At 49.5% G+C, this 22,480-nt stretch overlaps 1 protein-coding gene and 1 long non-coding RNA gene across 5 annotated transcripts in view; one reads left to right on the forward strand and one right to left on the reverse strand.

Annotated features, from left to right (window-relative positions):
* The window catches only part of GLIS1 (GLIS family zinc finger 1), a 249,851-nt gene that overhangs the window by 203,142 nt on the left and 24,229 nt on the right, over window positions 1-22,480 (reverse strand). The gene's annotated exons all lie outside the window — the stretch shown is intronic.
* On the forward strand, window positions 14,859-17,307 carry LOC140530167 (uncharacterized). Of its 2 annotated transcripts, none has more exons than XR_011975826.1 (3): window positions 14,859-15,160; window positions 15,684-15,918; window positions 16,756-17,307. It is a non-coding gene; the product is annotated as an uncharacterized lncRNA (long non-coding RNA). The 2 variants fall into 2 exon arrangements; XR_011975825.1 differs by having other exon boundaries at window positions 16,759-17,307.

Consider the following 22,480-nt stretch of genomic DNA (forward strand, 5'->3'; position numbering starts at 1 on the left):
CCCTCAATGTTTCTGTGGCTCCCTCTTGTTTCTAGGATCAAAAACAGATTTTTGTTTTGGCATTTAAAGATTCTCAAAACCCTACCCCTTCCCACCTCTTTTTATGCTTTACTCCCTTTCACATAATCCATAATCCAACAATGCTGGCCTACTTGTACCCTCCATCTCCCACCTCCAGGCCTTTGCACTAGCTGTCTCCCATGCCAGAACATTGTCCCCCTCACCTCCACCTCTCAGCTCCTCTAACTTCCTTCAAGAGTCCGGTCAAATCCCAAAACCTCTACAAGCCTAGAGAACCATCTCCCCCACCTTCTACTCACACATCACTATGTATTTCAGGGGTAGAGAACCTGGGGTCTCGAGGTCACATGGGGCCCTGTAGGTCCTCAAGAGTGACCCTTTGACTGATTCCAAATTTCACATGAGGCCTGGAGGCCCCAAATTCCCCAGATCTATTCTATACAAGCTTGCATGTTCCTTGTTGTTTACCATTTGAACGTAAGCTCCTTGACAAGGGCAGGATATCCTCAGGGCTTGGCCTAAGGCCAGCTTAAAGTCCGTCTTACAGACCTCACCTGACTCTCTAATTCTTGATCAGCCCCCCTTCCCTCTCCCTTTAAAACAAACCCATCCTCCAGATTCCTAGTCCTCAACCCGCTCTGGGTCCAGAAAAGGCCAATCATTGCCCTTTCACTCCCAGCCAGGAGCCACAGAGAAAGTCTGCGCGTGTGTCTAGACCACCTCCCACAAGGTTTCCTAAAGGCAACAAGGATTTCTTTGCATTCCTCCCCACGGCCCCCAACCACCGGGCACACAGCAGGTGTTAATAAAGTTCTCCCAAATACAAGACAAATACTGACAGAACGTTAGGGCTGGGAAAGGCCTTAGGACAAGGGAACGTCACCACTTTACATACGATGAAAAAGGATGTTAACTGACCTCAGAGGTTAGTGAGCTTGTTCATGGTCACACAGTCAAATTAACAAGTATTATGCACCAGGTATTCTGCTAAGGATGGAAATAAGCCAAAATACGGACCCGCTCCAGGACCTACAAACCAGATACAAACCCAAGGTAAACCCCTGTCTGAGGGGAGTGTGGGCCCCAGGCTTCCAGACCCCAAATCTAGGCTTCTCCCAGCACCTGGCACACTCTGGACACTCCCTCAGCTGCTCCTGGTCCGAGTCCAGAACGTTGGGTCTCCATGGAGTGGGTCCCAGTGCAGAGGGAACAACGTGGGCCTGACGTCCCTCCGGACACTCACGGGCTCCAGGCATGTCCCTCATCTTGCCGCAGCCTCAGCCTTCTCACAGGTCAGAGACGACAGCATCTCCCTCACTGGACAAGCAAAGGCTCAGTTAGAGATCACCTATGTAAAGCGCCTTCCCAATTTTAAAACTGCAATTCTGGGACTGGCCTGCCTCTCTAGAATCCTTATTTTGTCCATCTAAGGCAGGGCCACATGTAGCCCTCTATATCCGCACTTGGGGATCTCGAGGGCCACGTGGGACCTTGAGGCCACAGGTTCCTCATCCCTAATCTAAGGCATTCTCCACTCAATTTCTTAGAAAGCTGCCTAGGCTACAGGGAGGGAGGGAGCAAAGGAAGCATTTATATGATGCCTACTATGTGCCAGAATGGTGCTAAGCACTTGACAAATATTCTCTCATTTGAGACAACCTCCCTGGGAGGTGGGTGCTATTGTTTTCCCCATTTTACAGATGAGGAAACTGAGATAAACGTCAATCAAGTGACTTGTCCAGGGTTACACAGCTAGTAAGTGAGGGAGGCCAAATTTGAACTCAGGTCCTCCTGACTCCTGGTCTAACTAAGCCACTGTCCCAAGACACAAAGACATAAATGAAGCCATTTACCAGGGCCACACAATTAACAGCAGAAATTGCCTCGACTCCTAAGCTGGCTCCGTCCACCAGGCCACATGCCCTCTCAGCTATTACTGAGAACCATTTACTATTCCCATGGTTATCATAACTCCCTCAGGCTATCCCAGCAGCCTTCTAAGTGGTCTATGTTTTTCTTCCTTTAGGCATAGACACAGCTGTCCTCAGAAACCTTCCCTTATTCCCAGGCATCTGGAGGATGAAACCTGACTTGTTCAGGGTGGCACAGAAGGCTTCCTCCAACTCCTGCCTTCCCAGGTTTACATCATACATCTTCTATGTGCCAGGCAAACTAGATTATCATCTATTTCCTAAACATGACATGCCATCTCCAGCCTCCGTGCATTTATCCAAGCCATGCCCTATGCCTGGCATGCCCTCTCCCCTCAGTTCCTATCAGAACTCTCTTTTCTTTTGATCTTGTGGCCACTCCTCCATGAAGTCTTACCTCATCCACCTCAGTTTTTAGCAATCTCTCTATCCTCGCATAATGTAGGTCTTGTTGACTCCCAATCTTGCGTTCTGTGCACTGTGCTAACCAGACTAAATGTACCCTCACATCTGAGGGAAGGGATTGTTGGCTGTATTTTTTTTTTTAAAACCTTTACGTCCTTCACACAGGGTCAGCACACAGAAGGGCTCTAATCAACTTGTTGAATTTAATTAAATCTAATCCAATCCCCTTTTTACAGAGGGGTAAACTGAGGCTGGGGGAGTGACTTGTCCACAGTCTCAAAGGGAGTCAGGTCACATCTGCATCCATCTGGGCCATAGAAAGATCTGTTCTGGCTGTAGGCTCAGGCCCAGTTCTCCATAAATCGGGGGCCAAAGGCTCAGCATCTCCCTGGCCTGTCTCCCTCCTACGTGAAATCTGAGGAGGCCAACATCACCCTCCTCTCAACAGCACCTCAGAGCTTTTCCAGAAATGCCTCCTGGCCCAATGAAAAAAAAGTGTTGTTTGGAAGGCAGGAGAAATGTGTTTTTCTTCACTAAACAAATTAGTTTACATCTGGTGGCAAGAAAATAAACAGACAGGGCCTCTTCTCAGCTTCCCCCCTCCCTGGACCAGACATCTCCCAGGGTCTGGAAGCCTCCGAGATGCTCCAAAACCTCAGCTCCCTCTCTCACGGCATCTCAGGGAAGAGAGAACTCCCAGGAACCAGGAGCTGAGGGCGACCCCTTGGTCACAGGGGCTCACCCAGCCTCCTCCGGGGCCCTGGTGGGTCAGAACGCGCCCATCGGCTCAGGGAACATGCCTTTCTCAAAGCTAAATCGTGGCAGAAAGCCCATCAGAGTGGGGACTCTGCCCAAGACAACTCTCAAACCCTTGGGTCTACCCCTAGAGCCCTGGCAATTCTGGGCACCCAACTCTTTAGGGCTAGGAAGAATGAGCACAGTTGTCTCAGAGCTCCTGATGGCAAGGTTGAACTTGTCCCTTCGTATCACATTCACAAAGGAGGCTAGGTGGCAATGGCTGAGCTTGGAGTCAGGAAGACCCAAATTCAAGTCCAGCCTCAGACACTTCCTAGTTGTGTGACCCTGGGCAAGTCACTTGATCCTGTCTGCCTCAGTTTCCTCATTTGTAAAATGAGCTGGAGAAGTAAATGGCAAACCTCTCAAGTATCCTTGCCAAGAAAATCCCAAATGGGGTGATGGAGAGTGGAACATGACTGAAAAGTGAACAGAACAACAACGTACACCCACACACAAACACACACTTACACAGGTACGCACACTCGTACACAGATTTTTCACTCTCAGTCCAACTGTTCCATTTTCTTGACCCCACCTGATCCCCAACCCCTAGTAATAACTCCTGACATCTATAGGGCCCTCCCCACAACGACTTCCCCTTCCCCAAAGCACGCACCTCTGTTTGCTCACTTGTTTTCCATAACAAGTCTGGGAGAAAGAGAGGTTAGTATCACCATTCCAGAGCCAAGGAAATCGAGATACAGCAGAGCTCTCTGGTCTGCCCGGGGTCACACAGCAAGATGGCAGCAGACCCACGACAAGAGCCCAAGTGCCTAATGCCCCAAAGCCAATCACCATCATCTCCCGCTGAGAAGGGCTTCTCTAACATCAAGCTTCCAAGGTGGCAGAAGGAAGTCAGAGGCCAGCTAGCCCAACCCTCTCATTTTACAACTAGAGGAAACTGAGGCCCAGTGTCCTCTCTACAGCACACACTGAGCCTCAGTGGCAGAGGCACGTGGCCACTGTTGAATGCAAGTCAAGCAACCTCTAGGCCTCCTGTGCCTTATGTCTGTTTTTGTAAGATCTGTGATTCTCCTGGTAAGGAGAAAGCTCCCTCAGCCAATGCTCACGGCCATGTGCCCTGCAGATTAGTCTCAGAAAGCTGCCTGACAGGTCAAGAGGGTGAACGCCCCACTCCTGGCCAGCATGAGTCAAGGGTAGAATCTGAACCCAGGCCTTCCTAGCCACAATCCATCCTTCAGGCCAAGGCCCTTCTGCGTCCCCTCCTATCACCCTGTTGTGTGTTAGACAGAAGAATGGAGCCTGGGCCAGAGGGGTCTTTGGGCTGACTCTGTGGGAGTTAATCCAGATCTCAACTCCCATCCTGCCCACACCCATCTTCTTAGCCATGGTCTCCTTTCCTAACACAATCTCTACTGAGACGGCCCAAGAGGGAATTAATTATGAAGACCAACACGTGGGCCCTAGCTCAGAACACAGTACCCTCGCTCACCACTCAGCGAATAAAGGCTTTCCCTCAGCCAGAGGTGAGGCTGAAGTCCACTCCCCCAACCCTGCCTCATCCTGGGTCCCTCTGGCAGACTGGTGAGCACTAGGGCCTGCTTCAGAGAATTCGGTTTTTAAATAATTGAAGGGAATGATCCATTTCAGTTAGAAGTCAGTGAAATTTGCCCCATCTAAGATCATGGACCCACAGAAATTTATCCAGGTGCCCCCTTCAATTAATTAACCCTCCCAGATTAATAAGCTCTGGAATGCCCCCTACTCAGAACCTCCAAATCCTCCCTCATTAGGAACTAAAAATAGTTTATTTTATATATAAATACATTATCTCTACATATATACATTCATATTATATTAAATATAAGTTCAAACAGTGTAAATTCAAAGACAGGGGATTTGTTGTTTGTACTACTAGGGATCTAGTACTTCCTGTATCACTTAGGGAATTGTGTTTCCCCCCACCCCAGCACACTGTATGCTTTGGGATGGCAGGGATTGTTTCATTTTCCCAACAACGCCTTGAAGAGACAGGGCCTTACAAACGTGAGGCTGATTGGGAAGCAGATAACCAGGCAAAAAGATTTCCTGGAATCTTTTCAACATACTTTTTTGTGTTTAACAAACAAAACCTTCCCCCCCACCCCCCAAACTTGAGAAGAACAGTTGTAAATACAAGTGCTTACATTGCTGCACGAAAAGGGGAGGATTGAACTGGAGGAGCCCTTTGAAGAGACACCTGTCAGAGGTCAGGGCTGGGAGGGGCCCGAGGACAGGGGAGGTCAGGGCTGGGAGGGGCCTGAGGACAGGTGATGTCAGGGCTGGGAGGGGTCTGAGGACAGGGGATGTCAGGGCTGGGAGGGGCCTGGAGACAGGGGATGTCAGGGCTGGGAGGGGCCTGGAGACAGGGGATGTCAGGGCTGGGAGGGGCCTGAGGACAGGGGATGTCAGGGCTGGGAGGGGCCTGAGGACAGGTGATGTCAGGGCTGGGAGGGGTCTGAGGACAGGTGATGTCAGGGGTGGCAGGGGCCTGGAGACAGGGGATGTCAGGGGTGGGCAGGGCCAGAGGACAGGGGATGTCAGGGTGGGAGGGGCCTGAGAACAGGGGAGGTCAGGGCTGGGAGGGGCCTGAGGACAGGGGATGTCACAGCTGGGAGGGGTCTTGGAATATGGAATGTCAGGACCAAGAAATGCCTACAGACTCAGGCTATCAGAGATAGAAGGGGCACTGTTACCATTTACAAACCCAGCTTGGGACAATAACTTGCTTGGGGTCACCAGACCCCTGCAGCCTCTATGTCACACACTACCAAGCCCCTGAAAGGGCACTGCCCGCACAAGGCCCCCAACCCGAAGCTGAGTCCAGCTGTGCATCTGTCCCTCTCGTCTGCCATTTCTTCCCGATACAGTCGAGTAGTCCCTGTGCGGGACGCTGTTACAAAGGGGAACCAGAAGGCCACAGCCCAGGGAGCAGCCACCGCCCAGTAGGAGAAGGAGCTCAGTTTGCAATTAAAATAAACTCCCAAACACGTCTAAAATAACGATATTGCCTTTTAAGACGGCCATACTGCTGAATTTACTATTCGTTTACAGGGAAAATCTAGCTCTCATTGGAGATGAAAGCACAAGGAAAACCAGATGTTCAGACAACTGTCTGACTCAGAGAACATGGGAGCAGGGGAGGTATTTGCTGGGAGTCTGGGTCAGAAATCTGGGTCTGAGGGGCTTGGGCCCCTGGAGGAGAAAGCCCCTCCCACCACATCCAAGTTTCCTTCCATCATTGATAGAGAGCAGAACCTTGGCCAGGTCAGCGTGCCTCACTGGCCTCAGTTTCCTCTTCTGTAAAAGGTTTAGATCATCTTAAAGGTTCCTTTCCTTTCAGCTCTCCTGGCTAAGACAGTCTACTTTCTCTTTCTGTAACTAAAGTTTTACTGAGGCCTTTTGTGCTTCTACATCCCAGTCATTTCTGAAAGTGACTTCCACTTGCTTAGCAAACCTTTGCTCATAACAATGGAAAATGTTAAAGAAAGTCAACGAGGACAGCAACTGTCTGGCAGAGTATACACCACTCTGCACCCACAGGGTCCCGCTTCTCCAAGGAAAGGAAAGAGGTGCATGTCTTCATCTCTGCCTAGGAACCAGGAATGGTTACTTCAGTAACATCAGTGTTCAAAGGCTGACATTTCCAGCTCTCAGGCCCCTGTCAGCCATGACATTCTCTGTCCTAAGGGCCTTTCCATCTCTGATATTCAAGTTTCTTTTTAAAAAATATTTTAAAATACATTTTATTGATTTATTTTGGTTTTATAGAATAATTCTTTCTGGAAAATATAAAAAAAAAACTCCCCTCCACTCACTCCAGACAGAATATTCTCTTTTAAGCAATCGATGAATCAGTCAGTATGTATTAAGCAGCTCCCATGGGTCAGGCACTCTGCTGGCTGTTGAGAAGGCAAATACATATAAGAGTGTCTACTTCTCGTGGAGGGACACAAGAAATACATACATGAAGCATGCACAGCATAAACAGAGAGCTAAAAATACACCCAGCACCCAGCCTAGAGTCAGGAAGGCCTGAGTTCAAATCCAGCCTCTGGGCCTTTAACCTGTTTGCCTCAGTTTCCTCAGCTCTAAAAAAGAAATAATAATAGCACCTCCCTTCCAAGTTTGTTGTGAGGATCCAATGAAATCATATTGTTAAAGAGCAATGCCAACTTTAAAGCGCTATATAATGCTAGCTCTTACCATTAAATACAATTGTTTACAAAGTAGCTGGGGTAGTTAGGTGATGCAACGGATAGAGCATTGGCCTGGAGTCAGGAAGACCTGAGTTCAAATCCTACCTCAAATATTTACAAGCTGCAGGACCTTGGGTGAGTCACTGCATCTGTGCCTGCCTCAGTTTCCCCATTTGTAAAATAAGGATAATAAGCCTACCAATTTCATAGGGTGTTTATGAAGCCCAAATGAGATCAGGTTGTCTCTGCCTTCAAGGAATCCCCAATCTACTCCAAGGTACAAGACACAACTCCATAGCTTTTTAAAAGGCACTGAATAATGAAGAATCCTCATGGGAATGGTAGTGCCCCTGCAGCCATCGTAACTACCCAGCCCAAGGGATCTCCTCTTCCATGAAGACTTTCTGGATTGCACCTTTCCATCCCTGGAATTCCCCAAGAACTGTCATTTATGAGAGTTTTAACATCTTGGGCTCCGAAGAGGGCCCACAGAGGCATTCAGTCCAGCCTGTCCTTCTCCATAGAAGGAAACCAAGGGACCAAACAATCCTCCGTATATCGGTCCTTGCTGGTCTGTGAGGTCTGTAAGGACAGGAACCTGGTGTTACTCATCCTTCAATCTCCTGAAGGGCCTAGCAACAGCAGGTGCTTAATAAATGCCCAGTGAATGAGGGAGGAGGACTGGGAGATGCCATCCCTTCGTAATAGTAAGGGGGAGGGTGGGCGCTAACAACTGAGATGTGAACACAGGAGGAAGGAAAATGATGTCTCAGAAAGCTGAGGCTGCTTCCTGCTGCCTGGCCAGATGACTCAGTACCATTGCCTCAGTTTCCTCATCTGTGAAATGGGGTCACTGCATTCAGTGTCCTCTAAGCCATGGCCTCAATGCCTACGTACCCCTCCTCTGTTCACACCTCTGCTACTGACCCAATAAGTGACTCTGGGGAAAAGGGCCTTTTCTGGATGTCTATAGACGGGGCTGGACTCTACCTCTAGGATCCCCTCAGCTGTAACACTGTGATCTCTGAGTTCTCGCCAATGATTCACGGACAGAGGCAGACCTGACCTTCCAGAAAAGAAAAACCAGAGGGTCCTTCACAAGTACAGCTATGTCCCCTCCCTCTCTAAGGTCATGGCTTGAGCTGAGATCAAGGAATCAATATTTATTGAGCACCTACTATGTGCCAGGCATTGTACTGAGCACTAGATACAAAAAGAGACCAAAGACAGTCTCTGATTATTTATAATAATCTCAGCATTTGCCATGGTTCATTTAAAGTGCCTAACATTCCAAGGATAGGAGGGCTGCATCTACACCTGGCTCGGAGGTGTAGAAAGTGCCTACTGTGTGCCAAGCCCCTGGGGTCTTCAATGGGGAGATAAACACCAAAGTCGGATAAAGTACAGACCCTGTCCTCACACATTCGGCTTCCTTTCCAGCAGGGTGATAAGACCCAAACACAGATAACTGTGACCCCCAGCCATGGACTAACGGGGCGGAGAAGGGAGTGACTGGTACACGAGGGGCAGCAGGGCCACGGCGAGGTGCGACTAGATAAGAATTCTCACCCCTCAGGAGGCCCCAGGGTGGGGTGATGGGGGTGAGGGGAGCTGCAGACCCCTCCGGGTGTGAGGCACCCTTCTCCCTCCTGTTCTTCAATGCTGCCTTGGCACACCGAAAGCATTTAATAATTGGTTGTTAAATTGTGTCTAATTGAATGCAGCAAAAGCAACAAGCATGTAAAAAAAATTAACCCAAAGAAATAATTAACTGGCTGATTCCCAGAACCACCAGCCCCTAGGATCCGAACGAGACCCAGGAGGGCAGAGTTCTCAGCTGAGATCAAGGCTAGGCAGAAATTTCCATCCAACAGAGAGGGTCAGGAAGCCATGGCAGTTGATGCCTTGAGCCAGCCAGGGCAGAATTTAGCACAAGGTGGGGGTGGGGGTGGGGACAGGAGTGGGAGTGGGGGGCAGCCCCAAGCGATGGGAGCTAATGCAGGATGCAACAGGATAAAGAGGGGCCTGGAGTGAAGGGAGGTCTGAGTTCAAATCCAGCCTCCGCCATCATCAGGCCAAGGGGTGCAGAGAGGCCGTTTCAGTCCATCCGGAGCGTTTATTAAGCACCAGGGGTGGTGGTAAATATTGGGGAATGATAATTAGTAATTATAACCAGCAGGTTAAGGTTTGCCAACCATTTTGCAAATATGCAAATACCTCATTCTTTCCTTACATGAGTCCAGGGAGGGGGGCGTTATCATGATCCCTATTTGACAGATGAGGAAACTGAGGCTTGCCCAGGTCACACAGCTAAGAAGCAGAAAGGAAAAGGGAGGCTCCCAGCCCTCTAGAGCTCACACTGTGACAAGGCAAACTTCATGCACACGTATACAGCAGAGCTGCAGTACATTCAGTGTAGATGGCAGGTGATCTGGAGTTGGGAGGGGGGCTGGGGAGACCTCCTGCTGAAGCTGAATCTCCAAGGCAGCCCCAAGGGGGAGGAGAAGGGACGGCATTCTAGACATGGGACCCTCTGTGCAGGAAACACGGAAGGAGCCAGCATGACAGGAAAGAGTGCCTTTGGAGAAAGCAGACTGAAATGAGGCAAGGAAGGTGGAGAGATCGAGGAAGGCTGAAAGCCAGGCTGGGGGCTTCATCCCTGGGGGCACTAGGGAGCCTTAGGAGGTGTTTGAGGAGAGAAGTGGTGGAGTGCATAGTACCACATGACTCAGACGAAGGCTGCAGGGAGATCCCAGCTCTGGCAGAGGGGTGGACGGGGTGAGAAGGAAAGAGGGGAGTGGGGACAGGAGGAAAGCTACAGCAAAGAGTGCAGGTGATGGAAGAAAACATGGCTGCCTGAAGGAATCAGGGGACAGAGGAGAGAGAGAGAGATGAAGAACCTGGGGGGTGATGGGCAGTGTGGTGCTGAGGATGGTTCTGAGGTTGGGAACCTGAACCACTGGGGGCGGTTCCCATGACCCTCTCTGGGCCTCAGTTTACCCTTCTGGAGGGGATCTCTAAGGTTCACCATTTGCTGTTCAGTTATTTCAGTCCTGCCCAACTCTTCCTGGCCCCACCGGGGGTTTTCTTGGCAGAGACATGGAGGAGGTTTGCCATTTCCTTCTCCGACTTATTTTACAGATAAGGAAACTGAGGCAAACAGGGTAAAACAACCTGCCTGGGGTCATCCAGCTAGTAAGTGTCTGAGGCTGGATTTGAACTCAGGTCATCCTGAGACTCCAAGCTTGGTCCTCTATCCAAGCTGCCCAAAGATCCAACATACACTCTATGAATCCTGCCTTCCCCACTGAGGCCTGAGCTCAGGTCTCACGGGAGGCATCATAGCAGTTTCTGAAATGAGGTGACCAGGGCTTGGAAGATCCAGTGTCCAGTTCAGAGGGTCAGCATTGGGTGAGGACACTGGCGAGCTGGCATGGGCAGCTTACAAGAGATCTTTCCTAACCCACTTCTCCCCCCCGCCAAGCAACCCCCAACAAAGGACCTTTCATTTCTCTTGCATATTTCTATACAGAATTATACATATATGTATAATTAATATCAAATTGTGTACCTCCTCAAAGAGGAGGGAGGGAGAAAATGTGGAACTCAAAATTTTTAAAAATGATTGTTAAAAATTCTTAGATGTAATTGGGAAATATTAATGAAATAAATTTAAAGAATTTTTTTAAAAGAATTCTATGTAGATAGAATGGAAGTTCCCTGGGGGCAGGGACATTTCATCCTTGTGTCTGTGTGCTCAGCACCTCGGATAGTGCCTGGCCCAGAGGAAGCTCTTCATGAAAGCTTGGTCACTGATGGAGCCCACAGAGACAAAGCCAGAAGAGGATGAGCTGGAGGGACTAAGGAGGTTTAGCCTGGAGAAAAGGGGGGAGAGAAGGGCATAGAGGTGGTATTCAAGTGTGTGAAAAGCCATCCAGTGGGAAAGAGTCTGGGCCCAAGAGGGCCCAGAAGGTAGAACCAGGAGAGATATTGGGCTCAACATACAGAACAAGCCAACATGGAAGGGGTGACTGTCCTGGTGCGGTCTCTGTGCCCCCGGAGGTCAGACCCTAGAGCACAGAAGATGTTGTGGAGCCCCACACTCCAACGCATCCACCCTGACCCCCGCACAGGCCCGGCTGTCTTGCTTCTCAGAGCAGCCAAGGTCTCTGGAGCGCCACTGCGTCTGTGGGCTGGTTAGAAATCCATCATTATCTTCTGGCAGAGTGGCCGGGCCTGTATACATTCCCCCATAATGAGCATCAGCTCTGTACAGTTATGTTTAATCAGAGTCTAATTGACCTGCTCTTTGATCCACTTCATTCTCAGCAGAGACCCTCATACCCAACTTTTATGATGTGATCATCCAGGCAAGCAGAGGCCAGTGGGCCCAGCGGTCAGAGGCAGAGGTTCGGCCTCCTTAGAGGTTCAGGGCCCTGGCTTTCACTGCCCTGCCACCCCTTCGGGTGCTAAGGACAAATCAGGGTTGAGGGAGCATGAGAAAAGGCCCCGGCGAAGCAATCAGGAAGAGCCAGTCTGGAAAGGAGAGAGCTGCAGTCCAATTCTGGCCCCTGAGGAAAGGAGCACAGATTTGGAGAGCACTGAGACCAGCCTGTTCATTGTACACAGGGGAAACTGAGGCCCAGGGAGGAAAAGGGACTTGCCCACGGTCACAGAGCTAGGAAGTATATACGGCGCAACTGGAACCTGGGTCCTTCTGACTCCAAGTTCAGCCCTCCGTTCACTCCTCCAGGCAGCCTTGTGAGCACATAAGGACAACCTTAAGGGACATGGGCTAAGGTCCTTAACCTCCTTGGGCTCAGTTTCCTCAGTCAGGACAGAAGCCTTGAAGTGCCTCCTAGCTCCAGATTAAAAGCCTATGGTTCCATCCCCTGTCCTCAGGCCCCTCCCAGCTCTGGCATCCCCTGTTCTGAGGTCCTTCCCCTTAGCTGGGACCAGTTCAATTTGATTGGATTCAGTAAGTATTCATGAAGTTTCTACTCTGTGCCAGACTCTAAGGATAGAAACCAAAGGCCTCCACCTGGGCATTAATTAGTACAGAAAAGGGAAAATGGAACGGGATGTGTCCTGATGGCTCTTCACGGCAATGTGGCTCAGTGGCCTGAGCCACTGAAAAGCTAGAAAAGGCAGGTTTGCTAAGGATGCTATGAAGATGATCTCATTTCCCTCAGAAGCAGTGCTGTGGTCATCTCCATTTTACTGATGAGGAAACTCAGACAGAGAGCAGTGAAGCCCAGGGTCACACAGCTGGGCAACGAATGAGGCTGGATTTGAACTCAGGTCTTCCTAACTCCAGGCCCAAGGCACTCTCCACTGCCCCACCTGGCTGTCTCCATGAAGAATGAGATTGGATTCCTGGCTGCGTGACCCTGGGCAAGTCCTTTCCCCTCTGTCTGACTGAGTTTCCTCATCTGTAATGGGAAGGGTTTGGACATAGGACCCAATGAACCTATGCACTGGGTCACATCAGAGAAGCTTCATAAAGGAGATGAAGAGATGGCTAGATGAATGAACGATGCCCGCTTTGCAAAGCCCCCTCCTCTCCAGGTGGTCACATTCTATAAGGGCACTAACACACCTGGGGATTCAGGACCTCACGTCAGACAGCAAAGCCCCAGGGTCCTCAGGCTGCAGGGGTGACGCTGTTGCTTCCACAGCATTCTAGACACAATCCTTCTGAGGCTGGACCCTTTGACAGAGCCAAGACCTCTCCCTTCTGGGTCTTCAGTAGTGCTCCTGCAGGGGCTGTTTCCCAAGAGGCTGGCTGAGTGCTGTGGGCTGGAAGCACAGCCCCTTGGGAGGCTCTGAGTCCAGGGTCCCAGACTGACTTCAGAGGAGTCAAGATGGTGGGAAGCAGACAGTCACCTTATGCAACACATGCTGTGTCCTCTCTCACCTTCCCCTTAGGGTGCCTCCAAAAAGACAAGAATTCGGAGGGGAAGAAAGCAAAGGAGTGGGATGCAGGCATGGGGGGGAGGCATTTGTGTAAACACACAAGTCAGAGATGGATGCCAAGTTCATGAAAAGGCTAATGATCTAGTTTGGCTGAGTGTGTGGCTGCAGTCTGGATGGTCAAGCTAGGTGGGAGCCAGAGCCCAGAGCAGGTCCAGGCAGAATGACTTCTGAGCAAACCCAGAGGCCCCGCCCAGATGGACACAGGAGCAGCTGGCAGTCACAACATGTGGCAACAGGCTTGCAGCCTGCGACAGTGGCAGTGGCTGCAGGGTCAGAGAAATGAAAGGAATCGGCTGCCCCTGATTTATGGCCAGCACTTATCAGCCAAGACCTCGCCACCAGACTCTCCAGAGGGCCTGTTTTCTCTGGAAACACTTCCAAGGTTCTGCTCATTCATGGGCAAGAACGCTGTGGGGGCCATGGGCATAGTCTGAGGCTCTATGTGGAGGAACAGGCTCTGAAGGATGGGCACAGCAGGCCAGGGAGAACCGAAACCAGCACAGCTGGGAGGAACTACAGGCAGAGGAACAAAGTCAGGGCTGGCAAGAGGCTTCCAATGTAGAGTATCAGGGCTGGGAGGAGCCTGAAGACAGGGGATGTCAGGGCTGGCAGGGGCCTGAGAACAGGGGATGTCAGAGCTGGCAGAGGCCTGAGAACAGGGGATGTCAGGGCTGGCAGGGGCCTCAGAACAGGGAATGTCAGGGCTGGGAGGGGTCTCAGAACAGGGGATGTCAGGGCTGGGAGGGGCCTCGGAACAGGGGATGTCAGGGCTGGGAGGGGTCTCAGAACAGGGGATGTCAGGGCTGAGAGGGGCCTCAGAACAGGGGATGTCAGGGCTGGGAGGGGCCTCAGAACAGAGGATGTCAGAGTACTCAACACAAACTGCTGGAGCATGGGTCACAGTTTCCCCATCTCTATATAGTGACAGTTTGGGGAGGGGGAGGTAGTGTGATTTGATTATCTCCAAACTCTTTTCCAGCTCGGTTTACCAAGATAAATATTGTTTAAAGCGACCTCCTCCCATCCCAGTGTCTAAGGCTCCTTCCACTTCTCCCCTTCCCTGAAAGATGCAATAACCTCCCCCTCGTTCCCAAGCCCCTCGGCTCTGGCATTCTGCTAGGGACAGAGAGTGCCCTGGATCTACAGTCAGAGAACCTGGAGTAGATCCTGATTCTGCCCTCACTGCCCCCTGGCTGGATGCTGGCCAAGCTGCCTGGCCTCTCCCACACCGCCCCTCAGGTCACTTCCATCTCTCCTGTCCCTCCTGGGGTCGATATTCTAGATCAGGACTGGGAGACCAACCTGAATTCAGCCCATTGACTGGATCCAAACTTCACAGGAAAAAAACCCCTTAGTAAAAGGAATTGTTCTGTAAAACTTGGACTCAGTGAAAAGGCCGCACTCAAGGACCTAGAAGGCCACAGGGTCCTCCCCCCACCATACCTTGTTCTAAGGTCCATTCCAGTATGGACATTCCGTGTTCTAATGCTGTCTTCTTTCTTTTTGTCACTCAGGATGAACATTCCACTCCACTGTTCCCCCTCTAAAATGGAACAGCCTTCACTTTGGCCCTGAGTGCCTTCGAAGGGTGGCACGTGCCCCAAGAGGAGGTGGCTGCAATGCCCCGTTCTACCTGCCTCACCTGAACAGAGCCCGAAACACTGGTCCCCCAGAGCACATTACAGACCAGACTGAAGGGGATGAGGCTGAAAGGAAGGAGGGGAGGCTAGTCGCCATGACCCAAAGGAAACCTCCTGTGTGAGGCTTGGCCTTCCCAGGCTGCTCCCCGCCCCTGGAGCAGGGCACTCAGCTGCTCCCAGGGGCCACCGGGTCAAGTGTCACTCCATCTCTGAGTGGTTTTGGCAATGTGCAGGCAGGGCCGCCTGCCAAGGGCGCACGCCGAGGGAGGGAAGAGACTAACACATTCTGGGACTTGTTACATTACGCGTTAAAGAGGAAATGATTTTAAAATATCCAAGAGAGCAGAGGGGGCTGAAAGAAAGGGGGATGGGAGGGGGGTGGAGACCCAGAAGAGCCCAGTGACAGAGGCATTGAGGGTCTCAGATAACGGGGAGGGAGCAGGGGCCGAGACAAGATACAATCCTCGCCCACTGCAGCAGGAGGGCCCTCGGAAGCCAGGACATCGAGGCTGGGAGGGAAGTCCAAATACAGTATGTCAGAGCCTCCCGAGAGAGAACGTGGGATGTGGGAAGGACCTTAGAACAAGGAACATCCCAGACAAGGAGAACCTGAGTGACAGAATTTCAGAGAGGAAGGGATGCACAAAACACAAGATGTGTAAGCACAGGAAAGAACTTCAGAGATAATCAAGGCCAACCTTCTCATTTTACAGACGAGGAAACTGAGGCTCATCGCCAGATCAGTGACAGACCATGGACCAGGCTGCCTCCCAACAACAGAGGGACCAACACTGCCAAGGGCTGTGTCCCCCAAGGCCCTGGGCACCTCCTGGGCTGGGAACTTGGTGCCCTCCTACCTGACCTTGCCACGGCGCTGCATACAGCAGGGACTCTATTAACACTGGGGGAAAGAGGACTAGGCAGAGCCAACACCTGCTCTTGCCTCAGGTATGCCTCCCAAACCAGAGGGCAGGGCCCACCCAGTCCACTTTCTCTAGATCCCTGAGAATTCTGCCTGGAGTGTTGGGGGTGGGGTGGGGAGGGAGAGATGCACTGGGCAGTGAGAGGCGGAGTATGGGGGCTATACGACAGGCAGCAGATGGAGTCATGCCTGGAAAATCCAGGTTCAAATCCTTCTCAATCAGTTAAGTCAATCATTATCCATTAAATCCTCTTCGAGGCCTGGAATCACACAGACAAAAAAGTCCTAGGCAGAGACAACACGTCTCTAGCCTCGGCCACACATATAAGCATATTTTAAACTACAAGGACAAGACAAGATGAGCTGAGACGGAAACGCTAGGAGCTGAGGGGATCAGGAAAGGTTTCACCTCTCAGTCTCTTCATCTGTAAAATGGAAACAATGCTAGTTGGAGGACCCTGTTCAGATGAAACCTGAGATGGAAAGTGCTCTGTGAACTGGAAAGCATCATAGAAATATCAGCTCCCTGGCTCTGGGAGTCTTGGGCCCTGGGTTCAAATCTGATATTCCTGCTGCCTGTGTGACCTTAGACGAATCAGCTCATCTTTGAAATGAAGGAGTTGGATGGGATGACCCCTAAGATCTCATCTGCCTCTAGATGCAGGTGAAAGGTGAAAACTGACCCTTGGAGGCCCCTGTCAGAGCCCACTCTAATGTCCTAGAAAGAGGGCCTCAGTGTGAACCCACTGATCAGCCAGAGCTGGTCACTGTAGGCCTCAGTTTCCCCATCTGTACAATTTAGGGGGTGGATTCAATGGCCTCTTGGTCTGAGAAGCAGATAAGAAATGAACCTCTAACTTCAGCAGGGCAGAAAATGAGAAAGAGCCTCATGGCGGAGGGGGCCTTCCCCCTGGCCTTCAAAGGGTGTGGTCTCCCTGATCTTCTGGATGGTCAAGGGCCTCAAAGCAGCTCATGCCTCTCAGGAAGGAGGCAGAGCCAGGAGGCAGGAAGAGCCCTGGCCAGGCAGCCATGAGACTGAAGTCTAATGAAGCTGACGTGGTGATCCTGGACCAGTCACTTGTCTCTGAATCTCAGCTTGGATGTAAAACAAGGCAGTTGTGATAGACGATCCATTAAGGCTCCTTCCAGGTCTAACACTATGGTCTGCATTCTGACGTTCCCTATTCTTGGGCCCCTCCCAGCTCTGACAAAGCTTTCCTCTTTCAAATTAATTTTCATGGATAGAAAGAACCAGCTGCTAACTTCACAGAAAGTCCAAAATATTTATGAAAAATGTAATTTTCTTAAACTTTTTAAAATAACATGTATCATGAATGCCAATATAAGTAGTTATCACTTCCAAATTTCATTACATTATACATCACAATGGTAATGAAGAAACTTAGAATTCACAATGGGCCTGAATTACCTAAAAACTGTTTATTTAAATTTAAAGTTATAAATACATATTTCAATATATTGAATGTGTTATATACATATGTACATATATAAAGTTCACTACAGAGCTCTAAGAGCCCGAGAAGTCCCTCCCCTGCACCTCTGAGACAAGCAGTGAAGAGAAGGGGGAGCAGGGGGAGCTGCTGTCTCTGCCAGGAGGGCAGAGACCCAGAGTTCTGGCTGAGGCTGATGCTGCCCACCTTGGTGCCTGGCACCCTTGGGCTCACACTCTCCAGGCCAGGCAGGCTACGTGGGAAGCAGGACAGGGTGGGGATATGGGGGGTCACATACCCAGAGGTCCTTGGGGAAGTTTTCTCTCCACTGCTATCAGCAGGAGCCCCCATTGGCTGTTACCTCCACTGCTGGGGACTAGTGACTGGTACCCTAGTTCTATTTTACCATTCTATATCAACTAACTTTTCAAAACAGATATAACTTCAAAAACAAAATGAGAACCAACAAGCTGATGTTTATAAATCACTCAGCAGGGTATCTGTCATACAGTAGGTGCTAAATAAATGCTCGTTTCTTCCCTTCCCCCTACCCCCAACAAACATACAAACATTTGCCCCACTGCTTCAGGGGAGGGCTTCCCCCATACTACCTTAGAATCCCAGGCTGCTCAGTTTCTTGGTCCTCCCAAGCTCCCACCTAAAGCAACTCCAGATGCATCCTTGTCTCAGCTTCCACTGACCAAGGCACCTTAAGGTCCCGTCTACTTGCTCCACCCTCGTCTGGGTTGGCTGCAGGTCAGCCTGGGCTCTGACTCCTGAATTTCTGTGGTTTGTCCCCCCAGACCTTCTGCAAGTAGAGTCCAAGACTCCCTTCCCTTCATCAGACACCCCAAGCCAAGGAGTCGCTGGGATCCCCCAGAAGCTGAGGCAGAGAGGGCTTTGGAGATGCCCCTGAAGCCTATCAGAGAGTTCCTGGGGACCAGTTCTGGAAGGTCCCAGCCTGCTCCAACCTCTCCGAGGCATTTTCCTCACGTGTCCCTGCGATCCTCTGGGATGCAGCCTTCCCAGGTCCCCAACATGGAGAGAGGTCATCCCCAGTGCTCAGCACGTGTGCCAGATCCCCATCAGACTCCCCCACTGTAGCCGGGTTCTCGGTTCCTGCCCCAGGCCCTGATCTCTCCAGCTCAAAGGTCTTCAGAACCACATGGACCCATTAACATGATACACACCATACCCCTTAGCATGACACACGATATATCCTCTCCTCTTTGCCGTCCCCACGCCCTTCCTATTTCTAGTTCTGGGAACGAGCATTTCTGGAAAGAACCGTCCATCAAGTGTCCAAAACTTCACTCTCTGGACCTTCCTGAGGCTACCCCCTTTAGATGGGATCTCCTCCCTTCTTAGGATGTGAGTTTCTTGAGAGCAGGATCTGTCTGTCTCTGTCTCTCGCTGTCTCTGCCTCTGCCTCACTGTCTCCGTGTCTCTATCTCTCCGTCTCTGTCTATCTTTTATTTATTTTTGGCACCCCTAGCTCTTAGCTCTGTGCCTGGTACACAGTTAATGATTAATAAATGCTTGCTTCCCTCCTTCCTTGAACAAAGTAGCTGAGTCTAAACCAATTTCCCCCATGAAACTCTGAAAAATTTCCAAAGACACCATTAATGTAACATTTTTCTCAGATGGAAACTACCTATGATTCAGGGGGGAAAATGTGGCACAAAGAGTCCAGGGATCTGGGTTCAGATTCTGACTCCATAGCAAACCATGTCTAGGGGCATTTTCCTTCTATAAGCCTTAGTTTCTTTCTCAGTAAAATGAGGGAGTTGAAGGAAATTATTCAAATTTCTAAGACTACTGTCCCTTCTATAATTGGTAAATCAGGAAAAGATATGAGGAAGCAATTTTCTGTGGAGGAATCTAAGGTATTAACAATATGAAAAAACATTCCCAATCACTAATAACTGGAGAAATACAAATTAAATCAACTCTGAGATTGTACCATGCACCCTTCTGATTGTCAAAGACCAAAACAATGAAAATGAAAAACGTTGGCAGGGCTAAGGCAAAACCAACTGGTTGACGTATTTTGGTGAAGCTATGAATTGGTCCAGTTATTCTGGAGGGCAATCATCCCCCAAAGTCACCTGACCACGCATGCCTTTTGAACTGGTTATAGCATCACTAGGACCACACACACACACACACACACACACACACACACACACACACACATTTGGACATAAGCAATATGGAAAATTATTTTTCCTGATTATGCTTATTTGTTACAAGGGTTTTTGCTTTTTTTCCCAGTGGAGAGAGAAGAGAAAATAGATTTTTTTCATTTAAAATAATTTAATTCAATTTAAAATAAGTAAATAAAATAAAGGAGGTGAACCAAGTGGTCTCTAAGGTCCCTCCTAGATCTGAGACATCCTGTTCCCAAAGAATCTCTCCTGAGCTCTAAATTCTTCTAAAAGTCCCTCCCAGTTCTCATATGCCCTATTCTCAGGCCCCTCCCAGCTGACATTCCCGGTTCTCAGGCCCCTCTCAGCTTTGGAACTCTCTGACCAAAAGTCATTTTCAGTTCTACCATTCTTTGTTATAGGTTCTATGTCTACGACAATCTCCAATTTTTTCTCTCCATGTCCTATTTGTACTGAGTTGTTTGCATGTTGTCTGCCCCCTTTAGACTGTGAGCTCTTTGAGAGCAGATACTGGTTTGATTTTTTTCATGGCCTTTCTTTGAGTCCCCCTTTCTTAGCACAGTACCTGTCACAAAGAAGGTGCTTAAGAAATGCTCATTGACATGACTTGACTTATTTGAATGACCTTTGAGCCCTAACCTTGTGGTTTGGGGGACAATAGTCTGTGTCCTGCCAATCTTCAGTGAGTTGTGGAATGGACAAAAATAAGACAGCACATGCAAAAAATCCTTCTGTAACCATTCCACACACTGTGACCAACTAACCACAAAGTCTTCTCCTTGTAAAACAAGGAGGTATTATTCTGGAAAATGATGAGGAAAAGAGACTAACCAGTGGAGTTCCACAGTTGAAGCTCCTTTCAAGGTTTGGGTTCTAACCCATCCTAACTGAGCAAGTGCAAACACTTCCATGAATCTCTCACCAGTTTGCCAACTGGGCCACTCCTACATAGCCCTATTCTGAAAACTAAGGGGACAAAAAGGAGAAGACAAAGTCCCTTCCCTCAGAAGTAACATCAGATTGAAAAGACCTGCTGCAGACTTCCATAAAGCCAACCAAGACTGCTAGCAGCAGCTGACATTTATAGGGAAAGCAAAGCCCTTTACATCCATGCTCTCTCTCACCTGAGTCTCACGATAAATTCAATGCTTAGATACTACCATCATTCCCATTTTAAGGATGAGGATACTGCACCTCAGGGAGATCAAGCAACTTGACCATGGTCACAACTGTATTGCCAAAGGCAGGATATGAACACCTGTTTCCCTGATCTGCAGTCCACACAGGAGGAGAAATGCAGAGAGCCCACTAAGAAAGGAAGGTCTACAGATGGAGAAGCAATGAAAGAACACTTTGCAGGACCTGAGTTCAGTCCTGGCTCTGTCACTTAGTACCTGTGTGACCTTGGGTTAATGACTTACATTCTTGGGGCTTAGCTTCCTCATCTGTAAAATGGAAGCCTGAATGAAATAACCTCCAAGATCCCTTCTACCTCCAAATCTATGATTATAATTACAGAGGAAAGCCTACTGGTTATAGATTCAAAGAAACCCTGTATTCAGCTCTTACCTCTTACCAAGGGGCACTGGGTTCATATCCTCCCTCTGAAGTTTATTATCTGTGAGCCTTTAAACAAATCACTTTCCTTCCCCAGGCCTCAGTTCTTTCACTTGTAAAATAAGAAGGTTGGACTAGATGTCCTCTGAGGTTCCTTCTGGCTCTAGACCTAGGATTTTAAGAGCCTATGACCTGGATGTTTAATTTCAGTTCTCTGACTTCCAACTACATTCAATCCAAGAAGGACTTCTTAAGTACTTACATACTTGCCAGGTCCTGCTCTTGGTGACAAAAAAACAAAAGACCAGTCTCCTCCCTCAAGGGCACAAAGTCCCTAGAGCTCGCTCTGAGTCTCTCTCCTTCTTAGGAGCAAGCAAGGGCAGCCCCAGTCTGCAGCCAAGGGTCCAGGTAGCCTCTGCAAGCAGCCAGGGACTGCTCTCAGACTTTGGCCTCCAAAACAGGGCTGGCTTTACTAGGTGGGACAATCTTTCCCAGGCTTCTTCCCCACCACCCCCCTTTAACTCCCTTAGAAGAGTATGCACACTGTAAGATGTGGAACGTTCCACATCCAGGAGACATCCAGGAGGTTAGAAGCAGCTAATGGCTAACAATAAAAAATAATATTTTCCCTTTCAGCCATTAACTTGTAATATAGGGCTCTCTAATTCCTTCCTGTTCCTTCCCACGGGGCTCAGGATCAAGCAACTTGGGAAATAAATAACTCCCTGCTATTGCCCGACCTCAAACCCAGATTTCAAAGTCTATCGGAGAAATATGGGGCCCCATCATTAATGCTGAAATCTGCCTCTCTTTATTTCTTTCCTTTAAAAAAAAGTTCCACGTATTAAATTACCACTCTCTGCAAAGGATTTTTATTTTTCCCACTTGGACACAGGGCCAGAAGCATCTCAGTTCTAACGGGGAATGTTCTAATGAACTGCTGCTTTCCAAAAGAGAATCAAGCCCACATGGGATAGCGGGAAGGTCACCTGGATTTAGAATCTGAGGATCTGGGTTCGAATCCTGTCTTTGAATTTTGGCCCAGTCAGGTCACTTCTCTTTGACCTCATAAAATGAGGATGGCTTAGTCACTGACAGCCCCATTCCTCTGATCCTCCCTAGAAGAAGAAGCACATTCTGGAATGCTTACATAAGCCTATGCCCCTGCTTCTGGTACTCACAATAATCCTCTGAGGCAGATGATACGGCTGTAACCCATTTTATAGGTGGGAAAATGAGACTAAGAAAGGCTTGTCAGATGCAAAATTTGAACCCACGTCTTTCTAAGCGCAAATCCAGCTACACCAGCTAGCTGGCCTTATTTCACATGGCCCCAGAGGCAGGTCAAGGAAAACAGAGTGAAGGTGATGTTGCAAAAAGCATTTAGTCCTGATAAAGGGAAAATTCCAAAT

This window comes from Notamacropus eugenii, chromosome 2 (assembly GCF_028372415.1).
Source record: "Notamacropus eugenii isolate mMacEug1 chromosome 2, mMacEug1.pri_v2, whole genome shotgun sequence".
NCBI lineage: Eukaryota > Metazoa > Chordata > Mammalia > Diprotodontia > Macropodidae > Notamacropus > Notamacropus eugenii.